Below are 22,362 nucleotides of genomic sequence, written 5' to 3'. Positions count from 1 at the left end.
AACTACTTCAAGCAGGTTCATGTCTCCAGCAGTCTGCTCCCTGACACGTTGGAAGCTAGCCAGTGCTCCTGATATGCCCCGGGGCATCCTTTCAAACTGGGAAAAACTCCGAGGACATAAGAATGCTCTTTTTCCTTTAGCAGATTCAACCATTGGTATTAGGTAATATTTGCTATATTCGATGTGGTGTGACCTATTGAATGGTGAAAGGCCTTGATAGAGTGGATGTGGAAAGGACGTTTCCTATGGTGGGAGAGTCTAAGACCAGAGGACGTAGCCTCAGAAAAGAGGGGTGTCCTTTTAGAACTAAGATGAGGAGGAATTTCTTTAGCCAGAGAGTGGTTAATCTGTGGAATGCTTTACGATAGACACCTGTATACTTAAGGCAGAGGTTGATAGATTCTTGATTGGTCAGGGCATGAAGGGATATGGGGAGAAGGCAGGAGTTTGGGGCTGAGAGGAAAATTGGATCAGCCATGATGAAATGGTGGAGCAGACTCAATGGGCCAAATGGCCTAATTCTGCTCCTATATCTTATGCTCTTATGGTAATCCCCAGTTCTTAGATCCAACACACTGAATCATTTTCTTCCACTTCTGTAGGCCAGAGTATCCTCTATCACAATGGAACTGTGTGTGGGTCTGGGATTATATGTCTGTTCAGTGATAATCATCACACATTCATATGTTCCCGTTCTTTTTCCTCACAACAATTATAGATAACACATAGGGACTCCTTAACTCAGTGACAATTCTAGCTTCATTCATTTTCAGCAGGAGATGTGTAACATCTTCAACCCGTGCTGGTGTTAATTTGAAAGACCTCTCTCAGAAAGCTGTTTCCTCTGTCACCTTGATAGGGTAGAAAGTACTTTTGAAAAAAAAAAATCAGCTTCATATTCAACAGTAGAAAAGACACCTTTGTGTCCCAACATCTTATCAATTCATTCCTTTTATCCATTCCTCTGGTACTGGTGAGTCAAAATCTTCAATGTCAACTTTTCCGATACAGGAGGTTCTTTCTCTTTCTTTTTCTCTACCAGAAAACTAGAAACTACACCCCCAGGAAAAAGATGTGCAATCTACATGCCACGTTTGAGGGTGCCATCCCTTCTTGAGGTGTGAAATTTGGAAAATTCAGTGTCAGTAGGTCATCATAAAGCCCAACTGATTCACACTGTACAAGAGAGCAAATATGATCTCTGTGAAGCTCTTGGATGCCAATTGAGAAAACCACAGCAAACTAGAGGGTCAGTTCCATCAGGCAGATGACAGTGCACACTATGCCCAATGACTGGAGTTGTGTTGGGTCATAGTGGGTGAAGCCTACCTTGATGGTGCTCTTCGGCCCATTCGCAGTACATTTGAGATTAATATCCTGGATAACGGGTACCCGTCATTCCAGAACCTGTCAGACTAGAATCTATATGAAAAAGATTTTAGCTGAGCAAACCAAGCACCTAGACATACTTAGCTTTGCTCAACTAGATTCAGGCAAGTTGGTCTGTCACTGGCACCTTTCATCAAAGATGAGGTCTTCCTCCAAAGAGTATAACAAAGACAAGTTGGGCAGCTCCCCTTCCATTCTGCTCTCCACAACCAACCACTATCAAACAACAGAGACCGCTTCCTCTGCATTAGAGAATGACTGAAGACCATCATCAACATGGAATTTCCTATGTACCTACCTGCTTCAGTTCTGAATTCCTTCCCCCAAGCTATCAGACTCCTCAATACCCAGAGCCTGGACTGACACCTTGCCCTACTGTCCTGTTTATTATTTATTGTAATGCCTGCACTGTTTTTGTGCACCTTACACAGTCCTGTGTAGGTCTGTAGACTTTCTCCATGTTGTTTTTTTTCGTAGTTCAGTCTAGTTTTTGTACCGTGTCATGTAACACCATGGTCCTGAAAAACATTGTCTAATTTTTACTGTGTTCTGTACCAGCAATTATGGTCGAAATGACAATAAAAGTGACTTGACTTGACTTGACCAGGGAGGAGGTACAGGGTCCTGGAGTTAAAGATTCAGCAACAGCTTCTTCCTCTCCGCCATCATATTTCTGAACAGTCCATGAACTACGTTGTTATTTTTTCACACTATTTATTTACTTCTGTGGCTTGCAAACATTGAACCTCGTTGAAAATATGTTTGGTCAGGTACATGGTTTGGAAGGGTTCAGAGAGACTTGGGCCGAGCACGGGCAAATGGGAATAGCTCAGGTAGGTAATTGTCGGGCCGAATGGCCTGTTTCCGTACTGTATGATTCTGAAGCTGTTCAGGCTGAGGTACAGCCCATCAGGATACCCTCTGTGCTGCATCTGCAGAGGTTCGATAGAATCCTGCAGGACTCAGTGAATCTTCTCCAATCCCTAAAATTAAGTATGTATTCTGCACTTTCCAGATCATTCCATCAGTTTGGAGGTACTAGGAGAGGGTCCTGGTAATATGGATGTCCATGAACTTGAAGGTCTCAACCAGATCCTTTGAGGATGGGGCTATGTTCATCTACATGACCCCAGACCCACCCACTATCCCCTGCCCATTTGACCATGACACAAAGTCTCTGCTGTACTGTCTCTTTTGATCCAGCTAAGAATATGCTGCAGGTTTCACTGGCAAACTTGGAGATCAAAATGGCACTGTACCTGAACACTAACTAGTATCAAGAAGTCCCACTTGGGAGGGAAAGGATGGAGTGTAAGGAAAGATTTAAATTTGATTCCTGCTTGGTTTATGCTAAAATGTGTAACACAGAATGGACACTTGTCTGGAAATGTTATGTCAGATTTTTGAAGGGTATAAATGGGGACAATTCTTTGTGCAAGGGGGTACTTTCTGTTAGGCTGGGTTGCGACGAGTACTGAGAGCCAGAGAGGTGGGGAGGAGGGAAGAAAGACTGAAAAGCCATCGGGCATCTGACAGTATACTGTGTGGAGTATGATCGGTTGATAAATATTGTCTCTTTTACTATTTTATTAATTGTTTTCTTTCTATATTTGATTCTTTATACGTCTAATGAGGTAATTTATTATAACCTTTGACCCACGTGCTGTGTCTCCTTTGTGGATACCTCTTGCTGCTGAATCAGGAAAGAACAAGCAACTACTCTTAAAATATTTTTGTTCCAAGTGGCCCTGTGATTAGTGAATGATTTCAGAACATCCAGATGCATGTTGCCAGGGATCACTCCGATATTCCAAATGGCCCGTGATGTAATTGAGACTCTGATTGACTCTGGTATCCGGACTTGGCATCCTGAGAGTTTTACAGAGGTCATATCTGGATCTCCTGTACAGTGCGAGGTCATTGTCCCTGAACCTGAATCAGTTGGGCTTTATCATGATCCACTGATACTCAGTTTTCAAGTTCAAGTTTATTATCATTCAACTCTATACATGTATACTGCCAAACGAAACAACGTTCCTCCAGATCAAGGTGAACAACCCCGTGTCTATATCTCACACACAGCATATGAGGTAGAAACATAGAAAATAGGTGCAGGAGTAGGCCATTCGGCCCTTCGAGCCTGCACCGCCATTCAGTATGATCACGGCTGATCATCCAACTCAGAACCCTGTACCTGCTTTCTCTCCATACCCCCTGATCCCTTTACCACAAGGGCCATATCTAACTCCCTCTTAAATATAGCCAATGAACCAGCCTCAACTGTTTCCTGTGGCAGAGAATTCCACAGATTCACCACTCTCTGTGTGAAGAAGTTTTTCCTCATCTCGGTCCTAAAAAGCTTCCCCTTTACCCTTAAACTGTGACCCCTCATTCTGGACTTCCCCAACATCAAAAACAATCTTCCTGCATCTAGCCTGTCCAATCCCTTTAGGATTTTATACGCTTCAATAAGATCCCCCCTCAGTCTTCTAAATTCCAGTGAGTATAAGCCTAGTCGATCCAGTCTTTCTTCATATGAAAGTCCTGCCATCCCAGGAATCAATCTGGTGAACCTTCTCTGTACTCCCTCTGTGGCAAGAATGTCTTTCCTCAGATTAGGGGATCAAAACTGCACACAATATTCTAGGTGCGGTCTCACCAAGGCCTTGTACAACTGCAGTAGAACCTCCCTGCTCCTGTACTCAAATCCTTTTGCTATGAATGCCAACATACCATTTGCCTTTTTCACTGCCTGCTGTACCTGCATGCCCACCTTCAATGACTGGTGTACAATGACACCCAGGTCTCGTTGCACCTCCCCTTTTCCTAATCGGCCACCGTTCAGATAATAATCTGTTTTCCTGTTCTTGGAACCAAAGTGGATAACCTCACATTTATCCACATTAAATTACATCTGCCATGAATTTGCCCACTCACCTAACCTATCCAAGTCACCCTGCATCCTCTTAGCATCCTCCTCACAGCTAACACTGCCGCCCAGCTTCGCGTCATCCGCAAACTTGGAGATGCTGCATTTAATTCCCTCGTCTAAATCATTAATGTATATTGTAAACAACTGGGGTCCCAGCACTGAGCCTTGCTCACTGCCTGCCATTCTGAAAAGGTCCCGTTTACTCCCACTCTTTGCTTCCTGTCTGCCAACCAGTTCTCTATCCACATCAATACCATACCCTCAATACCATGTGCTTTAAGTTTGCACACTAATCTCCTGTGTGGGACCTTGTCAAAAGCCTTTTGAAAACCTAAATATACCACATCCACTGGCTCTCCCCTATCCACTCTACTAGTTACATCTTCAAAAAATTCTATAAGATTCGTCAGACATGATTTTCCTTTTACAAATCCATGCTTTGTCCGATGATTTCACCTCTTTTCAAATGTGCTGTTATCACATCTTTGATAACCGACTCTAGTATTTTCCCCACCACCGATGTCAGACTAACTGGTCTATAATTTCCCGGTTTCTCTCTGCCTCCTTTTTTAAAAAGTGGGGTTACATTAGCCACCCTCCAATCCTCAGGAACTAATCCAGAATCTAAGGAGTTTTGAAAAATTATCACTAATGCATCCACTATTTCTTGGGCTACTTCCTTAAGCACTCTGGGATACAGACCATCTGGCCCTGGGGATTTATCTGCCTTTAATCCCTTCAATTTACCTAACACCACTTCCCTACTAACATGTATTTCCCTCAGTTCCTCCATCTCACTAGACCCTCAGTCCCCTACTATTTCCGGAAGATTATTTATGTCCTCCTTAGTGAAGACAGAACCAAAGCAGTTATTCAATTGGTCTGCCATGTCTTTGTTCCCTATGATCAATTCACCTGTTTCTGACTGTAAAGGACCTACATTTGCCTTGACCATTCTTCTACTTTTCACATATCTATAAAAGCTTTTACAGTCAGTTTTTATGTTCCCTGCCAGCTTTCTCTCATAATCTTTTTTCCCTTTCCTAATTAAGCCCTTTGTCCTCCTCTGCTGGTCTCTGAATTTCTCCCAGTCCTCAGGTGTGCTGCTTTTTTTTGCTAATTTATATGTTTCTTCTTTGTACTTGATACTATCACTAATTTCCCTCGTCAGCCACGGGTGCACTACCTTCCCTGGTTTATTCTTTTGCCAAACTGGGATAAACAATTGTTGTAGTTCATCCATGCGATCTTTAAATGCTTGCCATTGCATATCCACCGTCAACCCTTTAAGTATCATTTGCCAGTCTATCTTAGCTAATTCACGTCTCATACCTTCAAAGTTACCCTTCTTTAAGTTCAGAACCTTTGTTTCTGAATTAACTATGTCACTCTCCATCTTAATGAAGAATTCCACCATATTATGGTCACTCTTACCCAAGGGGCCTCGCACGACAAGATTGCTAACTAACCCTTCCTCATTGCTCAATACCCAATCTAAAATGGCCTGCTCTCTAGTTGGTTCCTTGACATGTTAGTTCAGAAAACCATCCCACATACATTCCAAGAAATCCTCTTCCTCAGCACCCTTACCAATTTGGTTCACCCAATCTATATGTAGATTGAAGTCACCCATTATAACTACTGTTCCTTTATTGCACGCATTTCTAATTTCCTGTTTAATGCCATCCCCAACCTCACTACTACTGTTAGGTGGCCTGTACACAACTCCCACCAGCGTTTTCTGCCCCTTAGTGTTATGCAGCTCTACCCATATCGATTCCACATCCTCCAGGCTAATGTCCTTCCTTTCTATTGCGTTAATCTCCTCTCTAACCAGCAATGCTACCCCACCTCCTTTTCTTTCCTGTCTATCCCTCCTGAATATTGAATATCCCTGGATGTTGAGCTCCCATCCTTGGTCACCCTGGAGCCATGTCTCTGTGATCCCAACTATATCATATTCATTAATAACTATCTGCACATTCAATTCATCCACCTTGTTACGAATGCTCCTCGCATTGACACACAAAGCCTTCAGGCTTGTTTTTACAACACTGTTAGCCCTTTTACAATTATGTTGAAAAGTGCCCCTTTTTGCCCTGGATTTGCCTGCCTGCCACTTTTACTTTTCACCTTACTACTTTTTGCTTCTACCCTCATTTTACACCCCTCTGTCTCTCTGCACTTGTTCCCATCCCCCTGCCACATTACTTTAAAGCCTCCTGAACAGCAGTAGCAAACGCTCCCCCTAGGACATTGGTTCCAGTCCAGCCCAGGTGCAGACTATCCTGTTTATACCGGTTCCACCTCCCCCAGAACTGGTTCCAATTCCCCAGAAATTTGCATCCCTCCCCCTTGCACCATTTTTCAAGCCACGTATTCATCTGAAATATCCTCCTATTTCTACTCTGACTAGCACGTGGCACTGGTAGTAATCCAGAGATTATTACCTTTGTGGTCTTACTTTTTAGTTTATCTCCTAACTCCCTAAATTCACCTTGTAGGACCTCATCCCGTTTTTTACCTATATCGTTGGTACCTATGTGCACCACGACCACTGGCTGTTCACCCTCCCACTCCAGAATGTCCTGCAGCCGCTCAGAGACATCCTTGACTCTTGCACCAGGGAGGCAACATACCATCCTGGAGTCTCATTTACGGCTGCAGAAATGCCTATCTATTCCCCTTACAATCGAATCCCCTATCACTATAGCTCTCCCACTCCTTTTCCTTCCCTCCTGTGCCGCAGAGCCACCCATGGTGCAATGAACTTGGCTGCTGCTGCCTTCCCCTGATGAGACATCTCCCCCAACAGTATCCAATACAGTACATCTGTTTAGGAGGGAGATGACCTCAGGAGACTCCTGCACTATCTGCCTACTGCTACGCTGTCTAGTGGCCACCCCTTCCCTTTCTGCCTGTGTAGCCTTTACCTGCGGTGTGGCCAACTCACTGAACGTGCTATTCATGACTTTCTCAGCATCGCAGATGCTCCAGTATGAATCCAATCGCAGCTCCAGACACTCAATGCGGTCTGCCAGAAGCTGCAGTTGGACACACTTCCTGCACACATAGTCGTCAGGGACACTGGAAGTATCCCTGATTTCCCACATGCTGCAGGATGAACAAACCACGGGGCCGATCTCAGCTGCCATGACCTACCCAATACTTGCCTCAACTTTTCAAACTTTCTCCTTTGAAAGGAACTTACCCGGCCTTACTTCACTTGGAGAGAAGCTCGTCCTCAGCCTCTTCTCGTCGAAGCCTCTCGAGTCAAAGCCTCAAATCTCCACTCCTTCACTGGCCCACCAACTCATTGGCCGCTTTCCACAGGCCGCTTCGCTTGAGATAACCCTCGATTTATTTGTTAGAGCTTTTCAAACTGCATGGTCACCTGACCTCGATTGCCCAGTCAGCTGCTTTCTGCTGAGTCTGAGCTATTCAAATCTTGATTGTCTAATCAATGGCTTTATGCTGAACTATTCAAATCTTGATTGAATGAATCCAATCGTAGCTCCAGACGCTCAATGCGGTCTGCCAGAAGCTGCAGCTGGACACACTTCCTGCACACATAGTCGTCAGGTAATATTACCATATTAAGTCAACAAATAATAAGGTGCATGTATGACTCAAGTCAAAAAGTATACAGTATAACACTACTGCCGTTTCATACCTGATCAGACCTGGGTGGTGGCAATGAGTTCAGTAGTCTCACGGCCCGGGGGAGAAAGCTGTTTCCTACCCTAACAGTGGTTGTCCTAATGTTGCTGTACATCCTGCCTGACAGTCGGGGGTCAAAGACATTGTTGGACGCATGGGAGGGGATTATTGAGGCCCCTGCCTACACAACACCTCTGATAAATACCTCAGATGGGTGGAAGGGAGACCCTGATGATTGTTGCCACCCTTTTTGAGGCACTGCTCTTCAAAGGGGTAAATACAAGTAGGTTTTCTCCAGTGAGGTTGGATAAGATGAGAACTACAGGTCATATGTTAAGGTGAAAGGTGAAATATTCAAGGGGAACAAGGGGGAAACTTCATGTGATGAGATTGTAAAACGAGGTACCAGTGGAAGTGGTGGAGTCTGATTTCAAAATGTAAGAGGTTTGGATAAGCACCTGGATGGGAGGGGTATGGTACTCTATGGTCCAGGTGCAGGTCGATGGGTCTAGGCAGAACAATAGTTCAGCATGGTCTCTGGGTCTAGGTGGCTCTAGGTCTCTAGGGCAGGTGAAATGACATTGACACTACAAAGCTTTTGTCATCTCCTGTAGAACTACCAATAAAGTGAGAATAGTTATCACTTGGAATTTTCTCAGGAATCCCAAATATAGGTATAAACTCTCAAAATAAAAGAATAGCAACAGTTACAACACTATTTCTCTGAGCTGGATAAGCTTTTTCCGGTCGAAATAAAAACACGAAATCACAACCCATCCGTTTAGGTAACTGCATAAAGTCCGTTTGGAGATGCAGAAATGACTACCAGGGGGAGAGTCCAGCAGCAGCAGATGCCGACAGGGTGTTTCAAGATAATGTCTTTGGCAAATCATTTAACTTGCTTTGATCGAGAATCTCTCTTTTTCTTTTACACCCATCATCCAGCACCGAGTGGGTTTTAGTCCCTAGTCTTTTCAGCCTCTGATGCATCACACTCCAATTGTACTAGTTCATCGAACAATTTTGGCTAAGTACTGGCAGCCTGAACACACAGCTTGGTTGTGGGATCACGTCGGAGGTGGCGAGAGATTCGGAGAACTATGTGCTGGACGCGGAGTCTGGCGGGATGGTAGCTGAGGGCAAGAGGAACCCTATCCCTGGTAGGCTGGCGGGGAGGTGGGGAATGGGATAAGAGCAGACGTGCGCCAATTCACCGTGTTTTATTCAAGTTCTGAAGAGCTGAGAAACCCACTTGGTTTCCTTTAATTGTCCATTGTCATGGGTAGGAGGCGTGACGAGGCCCTGCAAAGTCAGTTCTGGGAGTTAGGTACTAAGTTAAAGGAACATTGAGCTGCCAGTCCTGCCCATCCTGCAACCATGCCTCACCAAGGGCGAGCTGGTACCCCCCACCCCACAAGTCAAGTTTAAATCCTGCCCGTGCAACATTAGGAAACGCTAGGATATTAGCCCCCTCTCCAGTTCACGTGGAAACTATCCCTTCTGTACAGGTCCCACCTTCACTGGAAGAGAGCCCAATGATCACACACAAGATGCTGGAGGAACTCGGCCTGCCAGTCAGCACCTATGGGTAATAGAAAACAGTCGACGTTTACGGCCGAGACCCTTCGTCAGGACTGGAAAGGAAGAGGAGAACTCAGTGTAAGAAGGGTGAGGGAAGGAAGGTCATGGGTGAAACTGGGAGAGGGGAGGGGGTGAAGTCAAGTTGATTGGTGAAGGAGATAATGAGCTGCAGAAGGGGAAATCTGATAGGAGAGGACAGAAACCATGGAAGAAGGGGAAGGGGGAGGAGCATCAGAGGGGGGTGATGGGCAGGTAAGGTGAGGGAAGGAAACAGGAATGGGAAATGAAGGATGAGGGGGGCAATTACCTCAAGAAATTGATGTACATGCCATCGTTTTGGAGGCTACCCAGACAGAATATAAGGTGTCATCTTCAGCCTCATTGTGGCAGTAGAGAAGGCCACGGACTGACCTGTTGGAACGGGAAATTGAAATGGGTGGCTAACGGGAAACCCCATTTTTTGTGGCGGATGGAGCAAAGGTGCTTAGTGAGACGGTCTCACCGATACACAGGAGGCCACACCCGGAGAACTGGATACAGCAGATGACCCCAACAGACTCACAGGGGAACTGTCACCTCACCTGGAGTGATTGGGGCCCTGAGGGAGGAGGTGTCGGGGCCCATGTGGCACTTGTTCTGCGTGCAAAGATATACACCAGGAGGGAGATTAGCGGGGAGGTAGGAGTGGACAAGGGAGTCACATTTGTGGAATATGGGAGGGGATTAGGGAAAGACGTCTTTGGTGGTGAGATCATATTGGAGATAGTGGAGGTTACAGAGAATTATGTACTGGTCATGGAGGCTAGTTGGGGGCAAGGTGAAGAGAAGAGGAACCCTATCCCTTGTGTGGCAGCAGGAGGGTAGGGTGAGGACGGAGGTGCACAAAGTGGAAGAGATGCAGGTGAGGGCAGTGTTGATGGTGGAGGAAGAGAAGCCACATCCTTTAAAGGAGGGGGACATCTCAGGAATCCTGGAATGAAAAGTCTCTTTCTGAGAGCAGAGACGGAGGAGTTGAGAGTATGGGATGGCATTTTTACAAGTGAAGGTAAAGTCCAGGTAGCTGTGAGTGTCAGAAGGTTTATAAAAGGTATCGTTAAATATACTGTCTCCAAAGATGGTGACGGAGACGTCGAGAAAGGTGTGAGAAATGGACCAAGGAAATTTGAGGTTAGGGTGGAAGTTGGAGGCAAAGTTGATGAAATCCACAAGCAGGAAGCAGCATGAGGGGTTGGAAGAGTTGGGGAGTGATGCTGGTGGAAGCCATACCAATGGTTTACACTAATGCCAATGATCCTAAAGTCTGAAGCTCTTCCTCCTATATCAACTTTATATTCACACTGAAGAGGGTTCAGAGAAGATTCACGAGAATTCATTCCAGGAATGAAAGGGTTACCAATAGACAATAGGTGCAGAAGTAGACCATTCGGCCCTTCGAGCCTGCACCGCCATTTTGAGATCATGGCTGATCAATTCCTATCAATACCCGGTTCCTGCCTTGTCCCCATATCCCTTGATTCCCCTATCCATAAGATACCTATCTCGCTCCTTCTTGAAAGCATCCAGAGAATTGGCCTCCACTACCTTCTGAGGCAGTGCATTCCAGACCCCCACAACTCTCTGGGAGAAGAAGCTTTTCCTTAACTCTGTCCTAAATGACCTACCCCTTATTCTCAAACCATGCCCTCTGGTACTGGACTCTCCCAGCATCTGGAACATATTTCCTGCCTCTATCTTGTCCAATCCCATAATAATCTTATATGTTTCAATCAGATCCCCTCTCAATCTCCTTAATTCCAGCGTGTACTCTCTCTAACCTCTCTGCGTAAGACAGTCCAGACATCCCAGGAATTAACCTCGTGAATCTACGCTGTACTTCTACCGTATGGGGAACATCTGGCAGCTCTTGGGCTGTATTCCCTGGAGTTCAGGAGAAGGAGGGGGGAATCTCATAGAAACATTCCAGATGTTAAAAGGCTTGAACAGATTAGATATGGCAAAGTTATTTCCCATGGTAGGAGAGTGTAGGACAAGAGGGCACGACTTCAGGATTGAACTGAGTTGAGGAGAAATTACTTTAGTCAGAGGGTGGTAAATCTGTGGAATTTGTTGCCACGAGTGGCTGTGGAGGCCAAGTCATTGGGTGCATCTAAGGTAGAGATAGATAGGTTCTTGATTAGCCAGGGCATCAAAGGGTATGGGGAGAAGGCAGGAAGTGGGGATGATTGAAAGAATTGGATCAGCCCATGATTGAATGGCCTACTTCTGCTCCTATATCTTATGGTCTAACTTGTTGGCCATGTGTTAAACTGTACAATCTTCCTATTTCTGGCTTCACTAGCATGTATCATGGGTAGCAGTCCTGAGATCACAACCCTGGAGGTCCTGTCCTTTAACTCAGTGGCGTGGTTGTGGAGAAAGATGTTGTTAAGCCTACATACAAAGTCAGGAATCAGAAGGTTGAACATGGTGGGACTGCAAATATTTCAATGTAGGAAAGGTGGATGAGCTCAGGGCATGGATCAGCCCTTGTTGCCATCAGTGAGACATCGTTGCTGGAGGGGGACGACTGGTAGCTCAATATTCTGCGGTCCTGTTGTTTTAGACATTTTAGAGCAGTGGCATCACTGGTCAGGAAGAACGTTCATTCAGGACAGACTGGAGTGCTCAACTGGTGATGGTTTATGGGGAAAACTGTGGTCGAGAATTTCTCATTTTTGATTATACCCATCATCGTTTATAGTCCAGCACAGAGTGTGTTTTAGTCCATAAGGTCTTTTCAGCCACTGGCACATCACACAGTTCACCAAAGAATCTGGAAAATATTGGGATACTCATCACATATGGGTGCTATGTAGCCATGAATATCTGCTGTTGTTGCTTTATCAAAGGTTCATTTATTATCAAAGTATACAACTCTGAAATTCCTCTTCTTCAGATAGCCAAGCAACCAAGAAAAACAAGATGAAAAACAAACGTAAAAGAAGTGAAATATATGGTTTCATGATCTATCGAGAAGATGCCAACCGAAGGAGCATTGTATGCAGGTGCCACCTTGTTGGTTTTGAAGCTTGCTTGTGCCCTTTAGTTATTTCCTCCTTCCTGTTGGAATGAGCCACATCGTGTGAGTCACGTTAAGGCACGGAGAGCTTGTGGCAGTTCTTGTCAAGCAAGTGAGACCACCAGAAAGACCTCTGCTTACTATAGATGAGTTATAGTGTACGTAAGGTAAACAAGCGAAGCCTCTATAGTGAGACTTTTCCAGAAATGTCTTCCTAAAACATAGCTTCTCTTTACCAATTAGGGGTTTCCAGAAACAGATGAGATAACAACTAAACAACACACAAAATGCTGGTGGAACGCAGCAGGCCAGGCAGCATCTATAGGAAGAAGCACTGTCGACATTTCGGGTCGAGACCCTTCGTCAGGATAACAACTAAGGTTCTATTAGTTTTACTAACTTCAAAATATCATCCATTTAGATGTTCTCACAACTAATGATCTCACTTTAAGGACTCTTTATCTCATCTTTAACGGACATTAACTGACTGAGATTAGAGAGACTGGACTTGTACACGCTGGAATTAAGGAGATTGAGAGGGGATCTGATTGAAACATATAAGATTATTAAGGGATTGGACAAGATAGAGGCAGGAAATATGTTCCAGATGCTGGGAGAGTCCAGTACCAGAGGGCATGGTTTGAGAATAAGGGGTAGGTCATTTAGGACAGAGTTAAGGAAAAACAACTTCTCCCAGAGAGTTGTGGGGGTCTGGAATGCACTGCCTCTGAAGGTAGTGGAGGCCAATTCTCTGGATGCTTTCAAGAAGGAGCTAGATAGGTATCTTATGGATAGGATAATCAAGGGATATGGGGACAAGGCAGGAACTGGGTATTGATAGTAGATGATCAGCCATGATCTCAAAATGGCGGTGCAGGCTCAAAGGGCCGAATGGTCTACTTCTGCACCTATTGTCTATTGACATGTGGCAGTTGTGTTTTACTATTTATTGTTATGTTTATTATTTAGTGTTGCGTTTGTTATGTTATGATTGTGCTGCTCCTGGGAAACGCTGTCTCATTCTGCCCTGCAGAGCTGACGTACGGTTAGAATGACAATAAAGTTTTTGAATCTTGAATCTTGAAAAATTATTTGATGTTCTCATTATTTATTTGCATTTGTCATTTGTACTATTCTGCTCTCATTCATTGATCCTGTTGTACTTACTATTCTGTAGATTTCCTGAGTATGGCCACAGGAAAACAAATCTCATGGTTCTATGTGGTTACCTATTTATACTCTGATAATAAAATTTACCTTGAACTTACCATTGACTGCCCGCTCAAAGTTTTGATTAACTTTAACACCTCTATTGTGAATGGTGTTCCACCTTGTGAGTAAGCAATTCAAACATATACAGTTTATAATAATCACTATCTGTAACTGATAAGCCAAATTTGTATAGAAATGGCAGTTTTTGTTCAGGCTTCAGTGAAGAGTGGATGACATGGGCTCTGTTGCCCTTGTGCACAAATAGAATAAAAGGAATGGCTAAGTTGAAAGAGCCGGTGCATTCTGGACCCAGTTATTTTGATTATTTTAGTTACAGTGCCTTGAAAAGGTGTTCAGCCCCAACCCTCTGTTCACGAAAATGAGTATTACAAAGCGATTTTGATCAATTTAACTGAGAATTTTTATTTGTGAATCACATGCTCCTTTTTTTCCATGGTAGAGCCCATGAAAAATGAAAAATTGTAAAGTATGAGAAACTAAAAGTTCTAAATCTGCCATATCAGCAGTTCAAAAGTATTCTCCCCTCCCCTCCCCTTGCCAGTACTTAGTTGAACCACCTCTCACAGCTATTACAGTCAGTAGTCCTTTGGATAAGTCTCTATTAGCTTTGCATAATGTGATGAAGCAAGATTACCAATTCCTCCTTGCAAAATTGCTCATGCTGTGCCAGGTTAGTTGGGGAGTGGCAGTGGACAGCAATTGTGAGATCTTGCCAGAGATAGTCAATCAGGTTATGGTCAGGACTCTGACCGGGCCACTCAAGGACATCAGTTTTCTTCATTTGAAGCCACTGCATGGTTGTGCTGACAGCGTGCTTTGGGTCGCTGTCCTGCTGAAAGTCAAACTTCCTCCCCAGTTTAAGCTTTCTGCCAGGGGCCAGCAGGGTTTTCTCCAGGACCTCTCTGCATTTAACAGCTTTCAGCTTCCCATCAATCCTGATGTGCTGTTGAAAAGCGTTCCCATAGCACGATTCTACCTCCACTATATCTTACAGTAGGGACGGTGTTACCTGGCTGATGCATAGTGTTAGATTTACACCACGCGCACCCCTTAGTGTTGAAAGTTTCACCTTAGTCTCATCGGTCCACAAGACCTTCTTCCACATCTTTACAGTATCTTCCAAGTAATGCTTTGAAAAGTCTTTAAGGGCAAAGCTATGGTCTTTTTAAGCAGTGCGTGTGGCATAAATATAACATGGCACTTCAGCCAAGTAACACCATCCCTAAGTATGGTGGAATCGTGCTATGGGGGTGCTTTTAAGCATGAGGACTGGAAATCTGGTCGGGACTGATGGGAAGATGAATGAAATACAGAGTGTTCCTCGCTGAAAACCTGCTGGCCTCTGCCAGAAAGCTTAAACTGGGGAGGAAATTCATCTTTCAGCAGGACAACAACCCAAAGCACGCTGCCAGAACAGTGAAGAAGATTTGATGTCCTTCAGCGGCCGACTCGGAGTCCTGATCTTCCACATCTCTAGCAAGACCTCACCATTGCTGTTCACTGCTGCTCCCCAACTAACCTGGCACAGCTCGAGCAATTTCGCAGGGAGGAATGGGCAGTTCCTGCTCCATCACACTGTGCAAAGTTAAAAGAAACTTATACAAGAAGATTACTGGCTGCAATTGCTGTGAGAGGTGGTTCAACTAAGTGCTGAGCAAAGGGGGATGAAAGCTTGTTAACAGCTGACATTTCAGTTTTTGAATTCTTACTTTTTCATGCTTTGCAATTTTCCCAGTCTTTTTGGACTCTACTGTGAAAGAAAAGGAGCATGTGATTCACAAATAAAAAGTTCACAGTTCAATTGATCAAACTCCCTAATTGTAATATTCACTTATGTGAACAAAGGGCTGAATACTTTGTCAACACACTGTATTTTATATTATAAAGAATATGTGTATAAGAATTAATATTACATCATTAGAAAGGGATGACATAGGATCGAAAGGCGTAGAGTCTCTATGGGTTGAGTTAAGAAATGGCAAGGGTAAAAGGACCCCAATGGCCTCCAAACAGCAGTCGGGATGTGGATTACAAATTACAGCAGGAGATACAAAAGACATGTCAGAAGGGCAATGTCATGGTAATCATTGGGGATTTTAACATGACTGTGCATTGGGAAAACCAGGTCAGTACTGGACCTCAAGAGAGAGAATTTGTAGAATGGCCAAGGGATGGCTTTTTAGAACAGCTTGTTGTTGAGCCCACTAGGGGATCGGCTGTGCTGAATTTAATTTTGTGCAATGATCTGGAGGTGATAAGAGAGGTTGTTAAGGAACCCTTGGGGAACAGTGATCACAATATGATCGAGTTCACATTGAAATTTGAGAAGGAGAAACTAAATTCCAGTGTGTCGGTATTTCAGTGGAATAAAGGAAATTACAGTGGCATGAGAGGGGAACTGGCCAAGGTTGACTGGAAAGGGATATTTGCAGGAAGGACAGCAGAGCAGCAATGGCTGGAGTTTCTGTGAAAAATGAGGGAAGTGCAAGCCAGATATATTCCAAATAAGAAGAAATTTTCAAATGGAAGAAGGACACTACCGTGGCTGACAAGTGAAGTCAGAGCCAAAGTAAAAGCAAAAGAGAGGTCACACAAGGAATCCAGAGCTAGTGGGAAGATAGAGGATTGGGAAGCTTTTAAAAACTTTCAGAAGGAAACTAAGAAGGTCATTAGGAAGGAAAAGACGAATTATGAAAGGAAGCTGGTGACTAATATCAAAGAAGATACTAAAAGCTTTTTTATGTATATAAAGGGTAAGAGAGTTGAGAGTAGATATAGGACCAATACAAAATGATGTTGGAGATATTTTAATGAGAGATGCAGAGATGGCAGAGGAAATTAATGTGTATTTTGCATCAGTCTTCACAGTGGAAGACATATGCAGTATACCAGACATTCAAGAGTATCAGGGAGGCACATGACAAGATAGGCCAAAACCAGCATGGTTTCCTGAAAGGAAATTCCTGCCTGACTAACCTACTGCAATTTTTTTGAGGAAATTACAAGCACAGTAGTCAAATGAGATGCGGTAGACGTGGTGTAGTTGGATTTTCAGAAGGCCTTTGACAAGGTGCTGCACATGAGGCTGCTTAGCAGCGTAAGATCCCATGGAATTACAGGGGAGTTACTAGCATGGGTGAAGCATTGGCTGGTCGGCAGAAAACAGAGAGTGAGACTAAAGGAGTCCCAGTCAATGTGGAAAGTTAAGATCACCTACCAATACAGCCTTCTATTTCTTCCAACAGTCTGCTATCTCTCTGCAACAAATTTCAGCTTCACTTGAGTCGGCGCACAAAATAAGCAGATTGACGAATGAAACACAAGAGACCATCAGACAAACGGTTGTGTCAATATTAAACGGAAGAAGTGAAGTGGACCTGTCCCTCCCTCCTGCACCATCTCCTGAGCCACATGTTAAACTATGATTTCTGACCTCACGAGCACATGGCACGGGTGGCAATCCTGGGGTCATAACCCTGGAAGTCCAGCCCTTTAACTTAGCACCTAACTCCCTGAATTCTCTTTGCAGAACCGCGTCATCCCTCCGACCCATGACACTGGTACCTTCCTGGACTATGACCCTCACCTTCCCACTGAATGCTGAGGACTGATGAACAGCCAGAGGCCGTGGTCCATGTAGGTAGCGATGACACAGGGAGGATGAGTGACGAGGTTCTGCATAAGGAGTTCAGGGAGTTCGTTAAAGGGCAGGACTTCCAGGGTTGTGATCTCAGAATTTCTACCCGTGCCACATGCCAGTAGGGCCAGAACTAGGAAGATTATATAGTTTAATATGTGGCTAAGGACTTGGTGTAAGTGGTGGTGGGGAAGACATGAGATTTTTGGGATCATTGGGGTCTCTTTCAGGAAAGGTGGGACCCGCACAGAAGTGATGGTTTACACCTGAACTGGAGGAGGACTAATATCCTAGTGAAGGGGTTTGTTAACGCTGCATGGTCAGGGTTTAAACTAGAGTTTCAGGGAGATGGGATCCGGAGTTGGTGGAGAGGTTGTGGAGGCAGATGTTGGTAAGACCTCAAAGTCAGGAATCTGAAGGTTGAGCATAGTGCAACTAGTGTCCTGGGCTGTCTATATTTCAAAGCAAGATTATCGTAGGAAAGGTGGATGATAGCACTCAAAATGAGATGACAAGCTGAGGCGATGTGTAGTGAGGAGGGGCAGTTGATAGGGCAAAGTTGCAGTCAACAGGATGAGTTGCAACGTAAAAGGCAGACAAAATCGAAAACAGTAAATACAGGACCGAAGGTATTGTATTTGAATGCACACAGTAAATGGAATAAGGCAAATGAACTTGCAGCACAGTTGCAGATTGGCAGGTATGATGTTGTAGGCATTACTGAATCGTGACTGAAAGATTACAGCTGGGAGCTTAACGTCCAAGGATACGCATTGTACCGAAAGCACAGGCAGGGAGGCAGAGCGTGTGGTGTTGCTCTGTTGGTAAGAAATGAAATCAAATCATTAGAAAGAGGTAACATAGGGTCAGAAGGTGTAGAATCATTGTGGATAGAGATAAGGAACTGCAAGGGTAAAAAGACCCTGATCAGAGTTGTATAGAGATCCCCAAATAGTAGTCTACAAATAGTGGCCTACAAATTACAAAGGGAGATAGAAAATGCATGCCAGAAGGGCAATGTTACAACAGTCATGGGGGATTTCAATATGCAGGTAGATGGGGAATATCAGGTTGGCGCTGGATTACAGGGGGGAGAATTTCTAGAGTGCCTACAAGGTGTCTTTTTAGAGCAGCTTGTCACTGAGCCCACTGGAGGATCAGCTATTCTGGATTGGGTGTTGTGCAATGAACCAGAATTGATTAGAGAGCTTAAGATAAAAGAATCCTTAGGGGAAAGTGATCATAATATGATCAAATTCTTCCTGAAATTTGAGAAGCAGAAGCTAAAGTAGGATCTATCAGTATTACAGTGGAGTGAAGGGAATTACAGAGGCACGAGAGAGGAGCTGGCCAGAATTGATTGGAAAAGAACACTGGCAGGGATGACAGGAATTTGGCTGGAATTTCTGCGGTTTGGAAGGCACAGGGTATATACATCCCAAAGCGGAAGAAAGAAAGATGACACAACCATGGCTAACAAGAGAAGTCAAAGCCAACAAAAGTGCCAAAGAGAGGGCATATAATAGAGCAAAAGTTAGTGGGAAATTAGAGGATTGGGAAGATTTTAAAAACCAACAGAAGGCAACTAAAAGGTCATCAAGAAGGTAAAGATGGATTACGAAAGTAAGCTAGCCAATAGCATTAAAGAGGATATCGAAAGTTTCTTCAGATACGTAAAGTGTTAAAGAGAGGCAAGAGTGGATACCAGACTGCTGGAGAAGTAGTAATGGATAACAATGAAACGGTGGATGAACTGAATAAGCATTTTGCATCAGTCTCCACTGTGGAAGACACTTGCAGTATGGTGGAAGTTCCTGATGTCAGGAGACATGAAGCGTGTGAAGTTACCAGAACAAGAAAGTTCTTGGGAAACTGAAAGGTCTGAAGGTAGATAAGTCACCTGGACCAGATGGTGTACACCCCAGGGTTTTGCAAGAGGTGGCTGAAGAGATTGTGGAGGCATTACTAATGATCTTTCAAGAATCATTAGATTCTGGAATGGTTCTGGAAGACTGAAAGCAAATGTTATTCCATTCTTCCAGAGGCAAGAAAGGCAGAAGAAAGGAACCAATAGGCCAGTTAGTCTGACCTCATTAGCGGGGAAGATGTTGGAGTTGATTGTTAAGGATGGGGTCTCAGGGTACTTGCAGGCACATGATAAATAGGATACAGTCAGCAACTTGCTGTTAGAATTGCCTAACAAATCTGTTTCGAATTCTTTGAAGAAATAACAAGCAGGATACACAAAGGAGAATCAGTTGATGGTGTGCACTTGGATTTTCAGAAGGCCTTTGACAAGGTGCCACACGAGACTGCTTAACAAGCCAATGGTATACAGGAAAGATTCTAGCATGGATAAGGCTCTAGCTGATTGGCAGGAGGCAAAGAATAGGAATAGAGGAACACACACAAAATGCTGGTGGAACACAGCAGGCCAGGCAGCATTTTGTGTGTGTTGCTTGAATTTCCAGCATCTGCAGATTTCCTCGTGAATAGGAATAAAGGGACCTTTTTCTGTCTGGCTGCTGGTGACGATGGTGTTTCACGGGGGTCTGGGTTGGGACCAATTCTTTTTATGTTCCATGTCAATGACTTGGATGATGGAATTGAATACATTGCTGCGAATTTGAGACAAAATGAAAGTAAGTGGAGGAGCAGGGAGTAAAAAAGCTACAGAAAGTAGAAAATGGGCATAGAAATGGCAGATAGAATAGTGTTGGTAAGTTTGTGGTCATTCACTTTGGTAGAAGAAATGGAAAGGTGGACTATTTTCTAAGTGGAGAGAAAATACTAAAAACTGCGGTGAGGTGCAAGTGCAGGATTGCCTGAAGGTTAATTTGCAGGATGGGTCAGTGGTGAGGAAGACAAATGCGATGTCAGCATTCATTTCGAGAGAACAAGGATACAAAAGCAAGGATGTAATGCTGAGACTGTATAAAGCACTGGTAGGGCTCGCTTGGAGTATTGCGAGCAGGATTGTGCTCAATGGAGGTTCACAAAAATCATTCCAGGAATGAACGGCTTGTCGTCTGGAAAGTGTCTGATTCACTGGAATTCAGAAGAATGAGAGGTGACCTCATTGAAACCTACCGAATGGTAAAAGATTGTGATAGAGTGAATGTGGACAGGATGTTTCCAATGGTGGGAGAGTCTAAGACCAGAGGACGCAGCCTCAGAATAGACAGGTGTTATTTTAGAACGGAGACAAGGAGGAGTTTCTTTAGTCAGAGTGGTGAATCTGTGGAATTCTTTGCCACAGGGAGCTGTCTTTGGAGGCCAAGTCTTTATGTATATTTAAGGCAGAGGTTGATGAATTCTTGATTCATCAGGGGATTTGGGGAGAAGGCAGAAGATTGGGGCTGAAAGGAAAACTGGAGCAGCCATGATGAAATGACCAGGTAGACTTGATGGGCCAAATGGCCTAATTCTGCTCCAACATCTTATGGTCTTAAGAACTCGATCTGAGATATTCCTGACCCCGACACCCAGGAAGCAATACACCATTCATGAATCTCACTCCTGTCCATAGAAGCTCCCTTCTGTTCTCCTAACAAATCTCTTACCACCAGAGCTCACCTCTTCTCCCCACTTCCCTTCTGAGCCACAGCGCCGTACTCTGTGCTGGAGACTTGACAGCTACAACTCTGCCAGGTCATCTCCACGACGGTATCCAAAGTGGTGTCGTTTTTGGGTGAGGGAGGGGCTGGGGGTTTGAAGTCTGATGTTCTTGCTGCTGTTTTTCCCGTGTGGGCAGCCTGTTAGTTCTCTGTGCAGGGGAGGGAGGGCACTAGGAGTCTGATGTTATTGTCACTGATTATTTTTAAAGACAGGAGTCTTTATATGAGTTTTTCTTTTCATTCGGGGGAGGGGTGTTGATGTCTTTTCTTTCAATGAACACAATGCTCTTGTTGGATTTCATGGCTGTCTGGGGAAGACGAATACCAGAGTGGTATTCTGATACATACTTTGATAATAATGTGAACTTTGAACCTTTATTCCTGTTGTTGAGGGGGATGGCCATTGGCTGTTTAACCCCTTTCACCACCCTGTCACCCAGTTTCCCATGTCCTGCACCTTGGGTGTAATTACCTCTCTATATGCCCTGTCTATCAACCCTCAACCTCCCAAATGATTCAGTTCCAGCTCTAACTCCTTAACGTGGAGTGTTAGAAGCTGCAGCTGGATGCACTGCCTGCAGGTTAAAATGTCAAGCACACCGGAGGTCTCCCTGCCCTCCCACATCCTGCAAGAGGGGCATTCAACTATCCTGACTGGCATCCCTACTTCTCTAACTGCACAAATATAAAGAAGTTTCTGTGCCACACTTGACAGTCTCGATGGTCCTTCTGGAGAAGGTTGTTGGAATGGGGACATGCCTCGATATCCTCAGAAACTGTAGACGTTGTTGTACCCTGTTGACAAGGGAGGAGGTGTTGTGGGTCAAGTTTAGATGGTCTATTATGTGCACACCAAGCAACTTCGTGCTCTTCACTGTCCACGGCAGAGCCATTGACGTGTGATGAAGAGTGGTCAAACTATGCCTTCCTCAAGTCCTCAATCATCTGTTTTTGTCTGGTCCACGTAGACACTCGGGTTGATGTTCTGGCACTATTTGATAGGCCTCTCTGTGTGCCGACTCATTGTTACTGATGAGGCCAACCACTGTGGTATCATCAGCAAACTTAACGATGCAGACTGGGCTGAATCTGACAGCTCAGTCGTTAGTCAGTAGCGTGAACAGCAATAGATAAAACACACAACTATAGGGTCACCAGTGCTCAGAGTGATAGAGCTTGAGATGTTGCTGCCAACTGGGACTGACTGCAGCCTTCCCATCAAGATCCAATTACAGAGAGGGATGCTTAATACCAA

This window comes from Hemitrygon akajei, chromosome 25 (assembly GCF_048418815.1).
Source record: "Hemitrygon akajei chromosome 25, sHemAka1.3, whole genome shotgun sequence".
In the NCBI taxonomy this organism is placed as follows: Eukaryota; Metazoa; Chordata; class Chondrichthyes; order Myliobatiformes; family Dasyatidae; genus Hemitrygon; species Hemitrygon akajei.
This window is presented reverse-complemented; position numbering follows the sequence as displayed.